We start from the raw sequence: 17,659 nt of genomic DNA on the forward strand, positions 1-17,659 counted from the left end.
CATGAGAGACAGAGAGCTTCAGTGTACCAGCTAGAGGGATGATAGCATCCACGCTGAATGTCAGCCAAGCAGCGGACATCGGTTATAATCATGGGATTATGAGGCGTGGGAATCATGCCTCATAACATTGCTCCTCTTGATGGAGGGCAGGACTTAAGAAGGAGAAAGGAACTGGGCAAAGGAGAGAGGCAGGAAGGGGAAGCTGGAGGACAATGAGAAAGAAAACGAGTGGTTTCATCACATTGCTTGGATTTGGCCCAATTCACCTTGATGAAATGATTGGATTAGGAAATGTGGAATCTGTAACCTATTTCTTTCCTGATATTGGGAAGTTTTGTCTTTAGTTATCTTTTTCTTTTATTCTTGTGGGTGGAAACTTATGAATTCATATTGACCTTTTGAAAGCGCCAGCTTTGGGTTTTGTTGATTATCTATATATTTTTTCTAATATCTGTTCTGATCTCTATTTTCCTGATTTTGCTGACAGTCTCACTACCAAAGGGCTTTAATAAAGTCCCTGAGAGTTTCCCAAGTATAGTGAAATCTCACAGATTCTAGGGCGCTGTTGTAGCCACACTGAGTGAGATTCACTGAGTGTAGATCATGGAATCTGCACTTTTTAAAAGAATTCCCCAGTTCTGATTGACATGGACAACTTGTCTAGGCACGACCGGAGCAGAGGCATGGTCTTATTTTGCCTACGGCCAGGCACTGTCTCCATTGAGAGCGTGTGACAGGGGTTTCCTGCTTTCTCTGATGCACAAACCCAAGACCTCCAGTCTAGGAGACTCACTGACATGCTGTCTGCTGTTCTGAGGAGGCTCTTGTTTGTAGACCGTCATTTCTACAAAACATCCTGATGCCAGTCTTGTCAAGCCTCCATTTGAAAGATTTCTGAAGAAATCAGATTTCTATTTAGTGTGCATTTCTATGATGTAGGATCCATTTGTGTTATGTGGTAGCTGTTATTCTACATATTTTGCTGGAGCCGTTGGATCTTACCCTTGACTGAATAAATACAGAACACCCGGAGTTTTCCACAGCGCGTCCAGACCTGTGGCTCCCTTACTGCTGGGCGACACTGAACAGGTTATGTAGCGCCTCTGTGCCTCATTCCTCTTTTAGCCACATGGAAACACCAGCTTCGAGTAAATTTAACTACTTCATAGGGCAGTGTAGACCACTGACCATGTTAAGTCATGGGAAATTGTCAGGACAGTACGTGCCATATGGTGTGTTCCAAGTCAATTCTAGCTGTTGTCATTACTGTTGGTAATATTATTGCTGTTCCACATTTCCCTGGAGATTGTTCCAGAGACGCAATGTCAAGACCACCATTGGCACACCGCATGGACCTTGAACTATCATTTCAGGCTTTTTGGGGCCTTAAGAATGGAGTGTATGAGGTATGAGGGAGGGTTGTTTTCTTTCTTTTTTTTTTTTTTTTTAGCGCAGTGAGTATCCCCCTCGTTTTATGGGGATATTGTGAAGCTTAAAGGAAATATTTGGGTTTCATCATATGCTCGTATGAAAAACTTTAGTGAATATTCTATGTGAAGTTAGACGTCTAATGACCTCTTCATAGGATTTGCATCATGACGGGAAAGCAAGTGGTCACTGGAGAGTTATAGAACATGAGTTTATACATCTTTAAAAGCATTGCCCAGGGAAATTAAAAGGCCAAGAAACCTCATCACATGGCCTTTTTCCCCATTATTTTATCAGGTCTAATTCTCCATCAAATTGTGAAGATCTGAAACTGATGAAGATATGAAAACATTAATAGTCAGACGATCATCAGGAAAGCTTTATTTCTTGTGTAGTTTTCACATTTCCAGTTTTTTTGTGTTTCTTATTTCTTCTACTAATAGTTATGATTGTTTAATCCAAGGGTGATGATATGGATATTTTCCGAGGTGAATCCTGAGGAGATGTTCAGCTGTGTTTTGGGTTGGAGAGTCTGAAGACAGGGGCACAGACCAGAGATGACAGAGATCAGCTGGGATTGGGGAGGTAAAAGCATGGGGTCAGGGACAGGGGGATATGAGTACAAGCAGAAACGGAAGTGAAGAGAGACAAGAAGAAAAGCTCACCCTTCTGGATCGGGCTTAGCTCTCCGTAAGTACACAACGTACATATATACTCCATGTGTACTCAGAAATCTTTGAGTACTCATAGCAACAGTGTACGGTGAGCAGTTTTAATGCTATCATCCCTTTCTGCAGTTGAGGAGCAGAGACACACAGACGTTAATGGGTGAATGAATTTGCACAAAGTCACCTAGCTGGCAAGAGCTGAGTCAGATTGGTGCCCAGGCCAGAAGAAACAGACAGGTGTGGTCTCTGACTCCCAGTCTGGAACACAGTGCAGTGTCTAGTCTACTGTGGGTCAGAAGGCAGATCAACATGTCCATCCGCATGAAACCCTGCAATGGATCTGCCTATGGACTGAACACAGTTTCTCCTAAGTTCATGAAAGACCGTGGGGAGTCATGTCAACATGCACACATCACAGAGAACAGTTCCTAGTCCATATCAAGCTCTAAACATGTATTTGCCATGACAGACATTAGTGGAACACCCTCATCATTCTGGAAAGTAGCATAACGATAGAAATAATATAATGATAAACAGAACAACAAATACCATATCCTGAAGACATTACCTCGCCCATCTCCTAATTTTCTTAAATGCAGATTCAACCTGAAAGGCAATAGACCACATACTAAATTTGTTTTCACTTAAGTGTGACATTCTAGATAATTTCCAAATAACATTTTATTAGTATTTTAATTTGTTGTATCTTCATTGTTACACGGGCAGGTTTTCTATTATAATTGAAAGATGGACTTTCCTAAAACTCTTTCTCTTCAGGTATCTTGAGGTTTCAGCATAAAAAGTTGTGTTGGTATCCTGGCCAGGTGAAAACCCAATCCGCACACTGAAGTCAGAAGTATGATTTTTGGTACAGTAGGTAGGGAGCTGTAGGGGAGGAGAGAGGTCCTGATGGAAGGTCAGCTAAGCCTGCAAGTGTTGTGAAAAAGGTCACTGACTTTATAGGCCCAAACCAAACAACAACTCACAGGTCCCTAGGAAGACACTGGTGTTCCTTCCACAGAAGTGTCTGTGTTAAGACTTTCAGACCATTGCTCTTTTGGCTCCCATGATGCAGTGGGGCAGCCTGTGACACTTATAACAGAGTCCTGCTTTGACTCAGGCTGTGGATGAGAGTCACAGCCTGCCGTGCAGCACCACCCCTTTTGTGGGTGATCTGGAGCCCTATTTGTGATGTCTGGGTGTTGACAGATTCTGCCGGGAAAGGAGGAAGAAAATACATAGCTCGGGGGTACATGCACCATCCTTCATAGAGATGCTGCTTACTGTTACAGCGACAGTAACCAGCTGGGAATGAGAAGAGTTTGATTTGGTGACTCAAAGAAGAAATGTGGAAGTGAATTTAATGCAAAGGGAGAAAACATATTCAGTTCCGTTCAGTTCAGTTCAGTCGCTCAGCCATGTCCGCCTCTTTGCAACCCCATGAATCGCAGCATGCCAGGCCTCCCTGTCCATCACCATCTCCCGGAGTTCACTCAGACTCACGTCCACCGAGTCGGTGATGCCATCCAACCATCTCATCCTCTGTCATCCCCTTCTCCTCCTGCCCCCAAACCCTCCCAGCATCAGAGTCTTTTCCAGTGAGTCACCTCTTCGCATGAGGTGGCCAAAGTACTGGAGTTTCAGCTTTAGCATCATTCCTTCCAAAGAACACCCAGGGCTGATCTCCTTTACAATGGACTGGTTGGATCTCCTTGCACTCCAGGGGACACTCAAGAGTCTTCTCCAACACCACAGTTAAAAAGCATCAGATTAAGAGTAGGTAAACAGCTACAACTCCCATTTCTGTAGCAGGGCAGGGTGCTCCATTACTGTTGCAAGAAGGCTCTGTGCTCTGAGCTCTGGGAGGGAGTGATGAGTGTTCTCAGGACCCACCATCACCCTTAAGCAGGGGGCGCTGAGAGTGTGAAGAGATAAGTCTCAGCCTTTAGTACTGACAGACACAGAAAGCTTCCTAGCCCCGTTGAGAGTGGGGCTGTGGCATATTAGGGAAACTCAAAGGTAAGGTGGTGGTGGTGGTTCGTTTTCAATCTCTCAGTCATGTCCAACCCTTTTCATGAGACCCCAATGGACTGTAGCACCCCAGGCTCCTCTGTCCTGCACTATCTGCCATAGTTTGTTCAAATTCATGTCCACTGAGTCGGTGATGCTATCTAACCATCTCATCCTCTACTTCCCCCTTCTCCATTTGCCTTCAATCCTTCCCAGTGAAAGGTTGTTGCTGAACCATGAAAGACGCCAGGATTCTTGGCCTCTGGAGGAGAAGACTTCAATCTGGGGCCAGAGACAAGGCTTGATGGCTCAGAGTTTTTGTGTAATAAAGTTTCATTAAAGTATAGAAGAGATAGAGAAATCTTCTGACATAGACATCAGAAGGGGGTGCAGAAAGAGTGCCCTCCTGCTAGTCTTTAGCTGGATGTTATATAGGTGCTAGCAGTCTGCTAATTAAAGAAAGGAAATGTCTCAAAACTCAGAGAATGTCACCAGGCCCCTCACACACAACATGCATTTTGAGATAAACATTGGCACCAGGTGAGTCCTCCCAGGCCATAAAACGATTGACTTGAATCTTGAAGAAAGGCATATTTCCAAATGTCTGACCCTTGAGGCAGAACCGCCTTGAAAACAGAGTCTAGGGTAAATGCACAGAACATTAACATAGCTTAAGACAAGTATTTCCATAAGAAACATGCATTGGTTAGCCCAAGGTTTGAGAAAAGTTAAGTTCAAGTCGAACCAGGTGTCATTATGGCAACACAAAATTTTAAGAGAATTCTCTCGTTATATTTGTATAGAGAAGGGGAAAAAATATAACACTAATTTGTTTCCTCCTGCCGCTTAAGAGAGAGATATAAAAATGTCTGACACTTGCAGCCTGTTTCCTTTGTTTGGAGACCCCTGGCCTTCCTTCCTGTTACCCTCCCATTCCCCTCTTTTCTTTAGGAGAATTATGTTTCCTAGGGAAAGGGGCGTCGTTCTCATTCCATAACTGCTTCCGAGCTGATAAGGGGCGTTGTCCCTAACTTGGTGAGGCAACAGATTCTCCGAACCCTCATATTGAGGGTCTCTGATCCAGGGGTCCCAAGTAGTAGCTGGAGGAAGCTGCAGCAGTCACAGGAGGTGGAGCAGCCATTTGTAACTTAAAAGCCTTCATGCGACTAGAAACAAATCTAGCTACACAGTTACAGGTGCAGAGAGCAAACAGCAAAAACAGAACAATCAGAATTATTGTAATTAAGATAGTTTTCCACCATGGGGAACTAGTTAACATCTCCTAAAGTGAGGCAATTGAGGCTTCAGGAGCATCCATAGCCTGAATCATCATGTTCATGTGTTTAGCAAAATGAGTAACACTAGTGCTCATATCAGGTATATATGTACAGCACTGGGTATGAATAATGGCACAAGTTCCTCCTGATGCAGCTGTCAGAATATCGAAGGCCAATCTGTTTGGTAAAACCACCTTTCTAATTTGTATTTGTGCAGCATTAAGAGCTGAAATAGCTTTTTGAGTATCTTGTAATGCCTGTTGAGTAAAATTAGTCAAAGCATCCACTCGTAGCATAACATCTGTAGTTCCCAGAGAGGGAACAAACACTGCAGCCAAATCATCACACCAAGGAAATACAGATCTTGCCCACGGAGTTTAAGGTGTGGTACATTAGCAGGCTTTTCTGGAAGCTCAGAAAAGATGAAGTCCTGAGTAAAAGCTAGACCTAGGGTACATCTCCCTATCCAGCCAGGAAGAAGCCATGCCCATAGGCAAGAGCCACATATCCAATAGTTCCCGTTTGGAGCAAGCCAGCAGGACTGAGATATCCAGTCCCAATCAGTGCCTGGCCAGGCAAAGGGAGGACCTGAACTGGGGTTGGAAAATATGGGAATGATTACCTTGCATACTTCCTGAGGCAAGAGTCCCAATCGTTTCCAATCATTATAATTAAGTTGTTGGCTAATTCTGGGGATGGCTCTATTTGTTCCCAGCATATAGGGGCAGTAGACATTAGACGTCCTTTTTTGGGAGTTAGCCATATAACCTCATATCATCCCATATTTGATAAACGTCAGGTAAAAAAGCCACTAATTCTAGACCCATTTACTTTATGTGCAGTGAAATAGTCATTAAACCGAGACAGTGTATAATCAAAATTAAAAGCCACATTATGTCCATAGCTAAAGTACCAAGTGTTGTACCGGTGCCTCTTAGGGTTGTTAGATGTCATCAGATTAAGAAGAGGCATCACATATGACTGTTGTGGAAGGTATTCGCAGACTTGGAGAAAGTCTTTTCCTTGAAGTGGAGATGTCCACCATGGGAAGCTGCCAGGAGCCAGCGTGAGGAACTCCGCCCGTGGCAAAGGTCATGAGGAAGGAGGCTTCGGCATACGCAAAGGCGGGATCAAGCCTCAGGAAGCCCCCTGTTCCCGAGCATCTACCCCAAAACCAGAGTCTGTCTACTTTACTGCTTTATGCTCTCACCTACACCTCTGACTTTACGGGGGGCTGTCCCCCACCTCTCTCGGAGGAGTTAACCTACAGCTCCAGTTAATAAAAATTCCTGGGCGTGACAAGGGTGTCTCAGGTCAAACCTCTCTGCTGGCAGACCAGCTTGTGTGACAGGATTATCCCCACTCTTGCTACTAGGTACATGATTGTTTACAACCTCTCAACCATAAGCAGCACAGAGAGTTTGGAGTATTTTGAAAGTCTTAGTTACCATTGGGTTTTTCTAAAGATAAAAATCATGTTGGTGAAGGGTTTTTCGTTTATTGGGCCAAAGTTTGCTGCTAAATCCCCTGCCCGTATACATGTTAATGAATATATAACTAGCGTATAGGAGAAATAAGTATTAACCTTTCAGATTAATCATGTTAACCTTAGGCTAAGTAAATTCCTTTCTTAATTGTAACCCACTACACCCTCACCCTATAGGAATGCAACTTTATCTGGTACCTTCAGAGGGTGGTGCCTGGTTTAAGAAAAATCGCCCCTGGAAAATAAGTTTCTGGTTGACTGACTGTTATCAGACAAGAAAGGATCATAAAATGTCAGCAGGCCTCATAGCCAGAAGATGATGTAAAACCCCTAAAGACCTTTTTGTATACGTTTATACGAAGCACCTGATTTGGATAAAGGTCAGGACTGCTGATTCCCGCATGACTTTAAAATTTCCATTTGTCTCTATGTGTAACAAAAGGTATAGAAGCAAACCTGAAAATAAAGAAATCAGATCAGTTTCTGGAAAGACTGATTCCCCCGTGTCGTTCTTTCTTTCCCCTTCTGGCTGAATTCTCATCTGGAGTGTAGATACTTGCCAAGCCTGCTAATTTTGCCTGGGCTTCTGAGATCTGACTGGGGAGGCCTCAGCGTGTCCTCTCCTTCGGGAGAACGGAAAGACGCCTGTGGCCTATGTAGGTGGTGCAAACTGCTTGTCTTGGAGTTTTATTGGTATTCCACGTAAACCAAGTTATTCAGCCTCTTTTTCTCCACTAGTATTTTGCTACTACACTATTTCTTTCTAATCTCCCTCCTTATCTTTAATTAAGCAATTAATTCCTAGGACGCTGACTCCATCCCCGCTTCGAATTACCCCGGATCCCCCGGGGCTGGACCCCGGCAGGAAGCTTTCCACTGATGAAGAAGGGAGCACTCTGCAGACCCAGCAGTTAGACCGATTGTGGAATGCAGCATAGGAGTGAGCCCAGGACAGGAAGGCATTGTCTTGAGGATCAAACGGCAGACTCAGGATTTCTGGAGTCAGCAGAAGGAGGCTCACACAGATTACCAGCCCCATCTGAAAAGTACAAAGTGAGAGCATAGAAAGTAAAGACACAAAATGACGTCACTTAGTTCTGGTCAGGGTGCCACCTCTTAAAGTCGAGTGTGATGCACCAACAAATCAATTCCTGGCACTTTGACAGCTGTGGGAGAAGGAAGAAGAGCTGGTAAGGGCCTTCCCAGAGGGGTTCGAGGGATTGGCCCCCAGATCCCAATGTTTTCTTCAGGACTTCAGTTCCTGGCTGAAATAGAGGCTTGCTTGACTCAGAGGCTGGGTCAGGAGTCACCTGCCGGAGTTCCGTTAATGCCTGTTGAAAAGCTGAGAGCTGAGTTACATGATTAGTTAATTCTAAGGCTTCAGGGTATATAACAATCTCTGTGCATAAGAAAGGCCTTCCATAAATACATTCAAAGGGGGACAGCCCCCCCTTTTGGGGAGCAGTCCCAGCCCTCATGAAAGCTATGGGTAGAACTTTAATCCAATTGTCCTGTGTCTCTTGAGTTAATTTGCACAGATGTCTTTTGATAATGTCGCTAGCTGTTTCAACCTTTCCTGAGGCTTGGGGTCTCTAGGAACAGTGTAAGTGATATTCTATTCCTAGAGCTTTACACATCCCCTGAGTTAGAGCCGCTTTAAAGGCAGAGCCACCGTCACTCTGAAGCCTCCATGGCAGCCCAAACCTGGGGATAATTCATAGATTAAAATTCTTATAACCTCCTTAGCCAGTTCACTGGGACAGGGAAAAGCCTCAATCCATCCAGTAAAAGTTTCCACCCAAACGTGTGAGCAAGAATATCCATTAGCTTTTGGCGTATGAGTAATATCAATTTCCCAGTCTTCTCTGGGATATTTTCAACATCATTATAATCCAGATTTTACTAGCTTTTGAGTCTTTGGGTTATTTTTCTGACAAACCTAAGATCTTTTGATAATGTCCTTTAAATTTTCATTACATTTTTACCTTCAAACAAATGAGAAGCCATCAGGTAAGTACTCCCTTGAGAAACCTATATGCAGGTCAAGAAGCAACAGTTAGAACTGGACATGGAACAACAGACTGGTTCCGAATAGGAAAAGGAGTACATCAAGGCTGCATATTGTCACCCTGCTTATTTAACTCATATGCAGAGTACATCATGAGAAACGCCGGGCTGAAGGAAGCACAAGGAGGAATCAAGATTGCCGGGAGAAATATCAAACACCTCAGATATGCAGATGATACCACCCTTATGGCAGTAAGTGAAGAGGAGCTAAAAAGCCTCTTGATGAAAGTGAAAGAGGAGAGTGAAAACGTTGGCTTAAAGCTCCACATTCAGAAAACGAAGATCATGGCATCTGGTCCCATCACTTCATGGCAAATAGATGGGGAAATAGTGGAAACAGTGTCAGACTTTATTTTTGGGGGCTCCAAAATCACTGCAGATGGTGACTGCAGCCATGAAATAGAGAGGGTAACAGGCAGGAAGGCCAGGGGTCTCCAAACGGAAGAAATAGGCTGCAAGCGTTCGGCATTTTTTATCTCTCTTAAGCAGCAGAAGGAAACAAACTCCCAATATTTTTTTCCTTCTCTATACAAGTAGTCATGTATGGATGTGAGAGTTGGACTGTGAAGAAGGCTGAGCGCCGAAGAATTGGTGCTTTTGAACTGTGGTGTTGGAGAAGACTCTTGAGAGTCCCTGGGACTGCAAGGAGATCCAACCAGTCCATTCTGAAGGAGATCAGCCCTGGGATTTCTTTAGAAGGAATGATGCTAAAGCTGAAACTCCAATACTTTGGCCACCTCATGCAAAGAGTTGACTCATTGGAAAAGTCTCTGAGGCTGGGAGGGTTTGGGGGCAGGAGGTGAAGGGGACGACAGAGGATGAGATGGCTGGATGGCATCGCTGACTCGATGGACGTGAGTCTGAGTGAACTCCAGGAGTTGGAGATGGACAGGGAGGCCTGGCGTGCTGCGATTCATGGGGTTGCGAAGAGTCGGACACGACTGAGTGACTGAAATGAGCTGAACGGATACAAATTTCAATGGGGAAGGCAATGGCAACCCACTCCAGTACTCTTGCCTGGAAAATCCCATGGGCGGAGGAGCCTGGCAGGCTGCAGTCCATGGGGTCGCTAAGAGTTGGACACCACTGAACGACTTCGCTTGCAATTTTCCCTTTCATGCGTTGGAGAAGGAAATGGCAACCCACTCCAGTGTTCTTGCCTGGAGAATCCTAGGGACAGAGGAACCTGGTGGGCTGCCGTCTCTGGGGTCGGACAGAGTTGGACACGACTGAAGCGACTTGGCAGCAGCAGCAAAAGATTACAAATTTTAAAGGAGGTTTCTCTTAAAATACTGTGTTGCCATAATGACACCTGGTTTCACCTGAAGTTAACTATCTTCAAACCTTGAGTTAACCAATGCATTTTTCTCGTGGAAATGTTTGTCTTAAGCTATGTTAGTGTACTATGCAATTACCCCAAACTCTGGCTTCAAGTCCCTTCCGCCTAATGGCTCAGAACCTACTTCACAAACCAGTATGTTATACTCAGACATTGTTCCCCTAATCTATGGAAATGAAACTGTTTGTATGGCAATCTGCCCTTCTATAAGATTCAAGTCAATGGTTTCTCTGGCCAGGGATGAATCGTCTGGTGCCAAGATTATCCCAAAATACATCTTATGGATGACGGGCCTGTTGCCATTCTGAGTTTTAAGACTTTCCTTTCTTTCATTAACAGACTGCTTAGTTCAGTTCAGTTCAGTTCAGTTCAGTTCAGTCGCTCAGTCGTGTCCGACTCTTGCGACCCCATGAATCGCAGCACGCCAGGCCTCCCTGCCCATCACCATCTCCTGGAGTTCACTCAGACTCACGTCCATCAACTCTTCGCATGAGGTGGCCAAAGTACTGGAGTTTCAGCTTTAGCATCATTCCTTCTAAAGAAATCCCAGGGCTGATCTCCTTCAGAATGGATTGGTTGGATCTCCTTGCACTCCAAGGGATTCTCAAGAGTCTTCTCCAACACCACAGTTCAAAAGCACCAATTCTTCGGCACTCAGCCTTCTTCACAGTCCAACTCTCACATCCATACATGACCACAGGAAAAACCATAGCCTTGACTAGATGGACCTCAGTCGGCAAAGTAATGGCTCTGCTTTTGAATATGCTGTCTAAATTGGTCATAACTTTCCTTCCAAGGAGTAAGTGTCTTTTAATTTCATGGCTGCAGTCACCATCTGCAGTGATTTTGGAGCCCCCCAAAATAAAGTCTGACACTGTTTCCACTGTTTCCCCATCTATTTCCCATGAAGTGATGGGACCGGATGCCATGATCTTCGTTTCTGAATGTTGAGCTTTATGCCAACATTTTGACTCTCCTCTTTCACTTTCATCAAGAGGATTTTTAGTTCCTCTCCACTTTCTGCCATAAGGGTGGTGTCATCTGCATATCTCAGGTTATTGATATTTCTCCCGGCAATCCTGATTCCAGCTTGTGTTTCTTCCAGTCCAGCATTTCTCAGGATGTACTCTGCATATAAGTGAAATAGGCAGGGTGACAAGATACAGCCTGATGCACTCCTTTTCCTATTTGGAACCAGTCTGTTCTTCCATGTCCAGTTCTATCTGTTGCTTCCTGACCTGCATACAGATTTCTCAAGAGGCAGGTCAAGTGGTCTGGTATTCCCATCTCTTGAAGAATTTTCCACAGTTTACTGTGATCCAGACAGTCAAAGGCTTTGGCATAGTCAATAAAGCAGAAATAGATGTTTTTCTGGAACTCTCTTGCTTTTTCCATGATCCAGCAGATGTTGGCAATTTGATCTCTGCTTCCTCTGCCTTTTCTAAAACCAGCTTGAACATCAGGAAGTTCACGGTTCACGTATTGCTGAAGCCTGGCTTGGAGAATTTTGAGCATTACTTTACTAGCATGTGTGATGAGAGCAATTGTACGGTAGTTTGAGCATTCTTTGGCAATGCCTTTCTCTGGGATTGGAATGAAACCTGACCTTTTCCAGTCCTGTGGCCACTGCTGAGGTTTCCAAGTTTGCTGGCATATTGAGTGCAGCACTTTCACAGCATGATCTTTCAGGATTTGAAATAGCTCCACTGGAATTCCATCACCTCCACTAGCTTTGTTCCTAGTGATGCTTTCTAAGGCCCACTTGACTTCACATTCCAGCATGTCTGGCTCTAGATGAGTGATCACACCATCGTGATTCTCTGGGTCGTCAAGATCTTTTTGTACAGTTCTTTTGTGTATTCTTGCCACCTCTTTTTAATATTATTCTGCTTCTGTTATGTCTATACCTTTTCTGTCCTTTATCGAGCCCATCTTTGCATGAAATGTTCCCTTGGTATCTCTAATTGTCTTGAAGAGATCTCTAGTCTTTCCCATTCTGTTCTTTTCCTCTAGCAGGGGGGTACTCTTTCTGCCCCCTTCAGATGCCTATGCCAGATGCTTTTTCTATCTCCTTTATAGCTTAAGACAACTTTATTACGCAAAAGCTCTGAGTGATCAAGCCTTGTCTCTGGCCACGGATTGAATTCTTCTCCTCTGGAGGCCAAGAATCCCAGCATCTTTTCCTTCAGCAACAATCTTTCAAAAGTAAGAGATGCTTAATCCTTAGAAGAACTGTTATGACCAACTTAGATAACATATGCAAAAGCCAAGACATTACTTTGCCAACAAAGGTCTGTCTAGTCAAGGCTATGGTTTTTCCAGTGGTCATGTATGGATGTGAGAGTTGGACTGTGAAGAAAGCTGAGGGCTGAAGGATTGATGCTTATGAACTGTGTTGTTGGAGAAGACTCTTGAGAGTCCCTTGAACTGCAAGGAGATCCCACCAATCCATCTAAAGGAGATCAGTCCTGGGTGTTCATCGGAAGGACTGATGCTGAAGCAAAACTCCAATTCTTTGGCCACCTCATGTGGAGAGTTGACTCATTGGAAAAGACCCTGATGCTTGGAGGGATTGGGGGCAGGAGGAGAAGGGGACGACAGAGGATGAGATGGCTGGATGGCATCAGCGACTCCATGGACATGAGTTTGGGTAAACTCCGGTAGTTGGTACTGGACAGCAAGGCCTGGCATGCTGCAATGCATGGGGTGGCAAAGAGTCAGACACGACTGAGTGCCTGAACTGAACTGAACTGACCTGAAGTACTCTCTACACCTCAACAAAAACTCTGATGTAAACGCTTAAGAAATTTGCATTGAGTATTTTCAGGAATTATTAATCGTCCATCCTCGGCCTGTAGCCATCCTTTATAGGTAACCTTTGCTCCTCTTTTCTCATATCTCTTAAATTCTTCCTCAGTATATTGTGGGTTTTCCTGTTCCACAGGACCTGTCCAGATCAAAGGTATCTGCAGTGAAGGGGTTTCCTAAAGTGCAGCTTTTCTGGCTTGACAGTCACCCAGCTGATTACCTTCAGCTACTTTACTCCCATCCCTGCTGTGCCCTTTGCAATGCATAACAGCTAATTCTTTAGGACAATATATAGTCGTTAAAAGTCTCTGGATCTCTCTAAAATGCTTAATACGTTCTCTTGTTGCCCTTTTAAACTCTCATTCTTTCCATATTGCAGCATGAGCATGTAAAGTCAAATAAGCATACTTAGAATCAGTGTAGATATTTGCTTGCTGCCCTTTGCTTAACTCTAGAGCTCGGTTCAGAGCCAAAAGTTCCGCTAACTGAGCACTGGTTCCCCGGGGGAGAGATTGTGCTTGTAAAACCTGTTCAGCAGTCACCAGGGCATAACCTGCTTTACGCTTCCCATCCTGATCACCAACATCAGGGTCTTTTCCTGTGAGTCAGCTCTTCCCATCAGGTGGCCAAAGTATTAGAGATTCAGCTTCAGCATCGGTCCTGCCAGTGAATATTCAGTTGGTTTCCTTTAGGATTGGCTGTTTTGATATCCTTGCTGTCCGAGGGATTGTCTAGTGTCTTCTCCAGCACCACAAACCGAAAGCGTCAATTCTTTGTCACTCAGCCTTCTTAATGATCGAACTCACACATCTGTACATGACTACTGAAAAAGCCATAGTTTTGACTCTATGGACCTTTGTCGGCAAAGTGGTGTCTCTGCTTTATACTACGCTGCCCAGGTTTGACGTGGGCTTCCTTGGTGGCTCAGTGGTAAGGAACTCGCCTGCATGGGTGTACCTATGGCTGATTCTTGTTTATGCTTGACAGAAAACAACAAAATTCTGTAAAGCAATGATCCCTCAATTAAAAAAGAAATAAAGTGTTTAAAAAAATAAAAAGAATCACCCTGCAATGCACGGGATGCAGGAGACATGGGTTTCACCCCTGGGTTGGGAAGATGCCCTGCCATGCCCCATGGGAGGAGGGCATGGCAATCCACTAAAGTATTCTTGCCTGGAGAATCCCATGGACAGAGGCACCTGGCAGGCTACAGTCCATGGGGTCGTAAAGAGTCAGACACGACTGAAGCAATGAGCATACATGCATACTAGCTTTGTCATAGCTGTTCCTCCAAGGATCAAGTGTCTTAATTTCATGGCAGCAATCACCATCCACGGTGATTTTGGAGCCTCCAAAATTAAATCTGTCCGTGCATACACTTCCCCCCTTCTGTTTTCCGTGAAATGATAGAACTGGATGCCATAATCTTATATTTTTGAATATTGATTTTTAAGCCAGCCTTTTCACTCTCCTCTTTCACCCTCATCAAGAGGTTCTTTAGTTCGTCTTCAGTTTCTGCCATTGAAGTGGTATGATCTGCACATCTGAGCTTCTTGATATTTCTGCCAGCAACCTTGATTCCAGCTCGTGAGTCATCCAGCCCAGCATTTCCCATGATGTGCTCTGCATGTAAGTTGAGTAAGCAGAGTGACACTATACAACCTTGTCTTACTCCTTTCCCAATTTTGAAGCAGTCCGTTGTTCCGTGTTTTATTCTAACTGTTGCTTCTTAACCCTCATACCGGTTTCTCAGGAGACAGGTCAGCTAGTCTGGTACTCCCATCTCTGAGAATTTTCCAGTTTGTTGTGATCCACACAGTCAGAGGCCTTGAGGTAGTCTAGTCAATGAAGCAGAAGTAGATGTGTTTCTGGAATTCCCTTGCTTTCCCCATGATCTAACGAAGGTTGCAATTTGATCTCTTGTTCCTCTGCCTCTTCAAAAGCAGCTTGTATATCTGCAAGTTCTCATTCCATATACTGTTGAAGCCTAGCTTGAAGGAGTTTACTAACCAGAGGCTTCAGAAATATGGGACAATCTAAGCTTGAGGAATTGGAGGGTATGAATGAAGCCCCATAAGAGAGAGAAGAAGAGGATTCTTTACTTTCCATGTTGTTAGCAAGCTGGGCAAGGGCTAGACCATACCTCTAAGTTCTTGTGTAGGACAGTAGCCTTTACCTAGAAAGTCATGAACAGTTCTGCAACTGTAAGAGAGGGAGGGAGAGGGCGGTGAGTGGGCGACAGGCAGCCTGAGTAGATGTGAGAGACCCATTAGAAGGGGGTTGACAATTAAATGGAGGGGGGCTTTGGACTAGAGCAGATGTGGTGGACATTGGAAAAAGTAGATGCATTAGACATTTTTGAAGTAAAATGGACAGAACTCAGCAAGGATATTGACTTGAGGTGAAGGGAATGGAACTGTAATCCTGGTTGAGACCAGGTTTCTGTGTCCTGTCATAAGGGTACAAAGGTGTCATGGGGAATCCTGGAAGTTGGCCAGGTCTGGGAAGAATTCCAAATAAGATTTTCATGTTTATGAGCTCAAGGTCTAGATGGATACAATAACCAGTATTTAGATAGCTAAGAGATCCTTTTCCTTTTTAAAAAAGTGAAGTATTGAGATATAATTTATATACAGTAGAAGTGAATGCTTTAAAACATTACCGTTTGTCGACTTTCGACATATGCATACCATTGTGTCAATACTACGACAAGGAAAACGTAGAAATCGTCCCTTTGGCTTGAAAATGCTCCGTTGGGCTATTTGCATTCAGACTCCTTCCTGCACTCCTATACCCTGGCAACCACAGATATAGTTCTCTGCCTCTAGTTGTGCTTTTCCAGAAATCCATTGACATGAAATGATATAATACATAGCTTTCTGTGTCTGACATCTCTCCTTGGCACAGCTGAGATGCATCCTTGCTGTTACATGCCTTAGTCGTTCCTTTTTAAATGACTGTGTCGTGTTCTTTTGTACGAGTATACTCTTTTGTTTTTCTTTCATCTATATGCCAGTTCTTGAATAGTTGGGCTGTTTCTAGTTTTGGCTATTAGGAGTCCATGAATAAAATATTTGAGTAAAGATCCTAGTGTGAACATGCTTTCCTTTCTCTTGGGTAAAATTGGGAAAATTAAAACTCCTAGTAAGTAGGAAAATTCCCACTATATAGAATAAGAAGAATGTGCTACTGGAGAAGAGTGAAGAAATAGCTACAGAAGGAATGAAAAGGCTAAGCCAAAGTGGAAACAACACCCAGCTGTGGATGTGCCTGGTGCTGAAAGTAAAGTCTGATGCTAAAAGAACAATACTGTATAGGAACCAGAGGTATATTCAGAGAAACTAGTTACCCGTTCAGAGATTTAAATGTGCAGTGCCCCAAGAAAAAAGTGGAAACAGAGGTATCTATTTATGTACTTATACCATGGAAGTGAGTAAAGCCATTGGGAGTATGACGGAAAACCCAAAAGCAGAGAAGGAATTGGTTTATCAAAGCATGTATCAAAATAGATATTAAAAAACGTAATATCTATTTCTGTCATGACTGTCTTTCAGAGACACATTCTCCACTAAGGGTAACCTGGGACTACCTATCACCACAGTGTGTGGATGCATAAGAAAGACTGCACTGGAAAGAAAAAAAATATATTCCTCAAGCCCCTTTCTCATCCTCCAAAGACCCTGCAGTTCCAGGACTCTGCCTCAATGGCGGGAAAACGTCAACCGGCACTGCACACGCCCAACGCAGGGAGCATGCGCAGTGTGTTCGTGTGCGCGCGCGCACCCTTGCTGCGCATGCCCCTTGTTGCGCAGACGCGTTCCTGAGCATTCTGTGAGGAGCGTTGGGCCTGAGACGGGTCTGTTTATTCAGTCCCGGTTCTTTCTCACTACTTGAGACTCACCAGGTAGGTTCACAGATCTGTCCTGCCTGGAGTTTAAGTGTGCGTGTATGTGAGGGGGAGCCAGCGAGTTTTGGGCGGGTCGGGCAGTGCGATCTGGGGCCTTTGAGGCAGAAGGCCTTCAATGTAGCCATCTTTCTCCTCACAAGTGTCGCGACGCCATAGTTCTTTGCCCTGGTGGCCGGAGAGGAAGGGCAGTGGGCAGGGGAGGGCAGGGGGTTATGATGATGGTAGGGGGAGACTTGGGGGTGCTATTTGAGATATCTGGTTCATTGGGGCCCTGGAACTAACGACAGAGCACAGAATCTGGGGCCGGCAGTGGGACCTGGGCAGGGGGCGGGGTGGGCGATTAAGGAAAGGCCTAGAAACCGGACCGCAGTGGGGTTGTGACTGTATCGCGAGTTTTGTGGTAAGGTGCCAAGAGAGAAGTGGACCGGTTGCTCTGTATGCAGCCTCACCTCGGTCACAGGCACTGAGAAAATCGCCATAGTCAGGCTGTAAAGACTGAGGCTTTCTTCGTGTTCCAACTGAATTCCCAGGGAGTTGGGGAAAATAGGTCTGGTGAATAGGAGTGTGACAAGAGCAATAGTCCTGAGTGTTTAAATTCCTAGCAGCATTTCACTAAATATCTTCATGATGGAGAATTCTGGTGTGAAATCAAGCTTCCTCACAAAAATT

The sequence above is a fragment of the Capricornis sumatraensis genome, chromosome X (assembly GCF_032405125.1).
Source record: "Capricornis sumatraensis isolate serow.1 chromosome X, serow.2, whole genome shotgun sequence".
NCBI classification, from domain to species: Eukaryota; Metazoa; Chordata; class Mammalia; order Artiodactyla; family Bovidae; genus Capricornis; species Capricornis sumatraensis.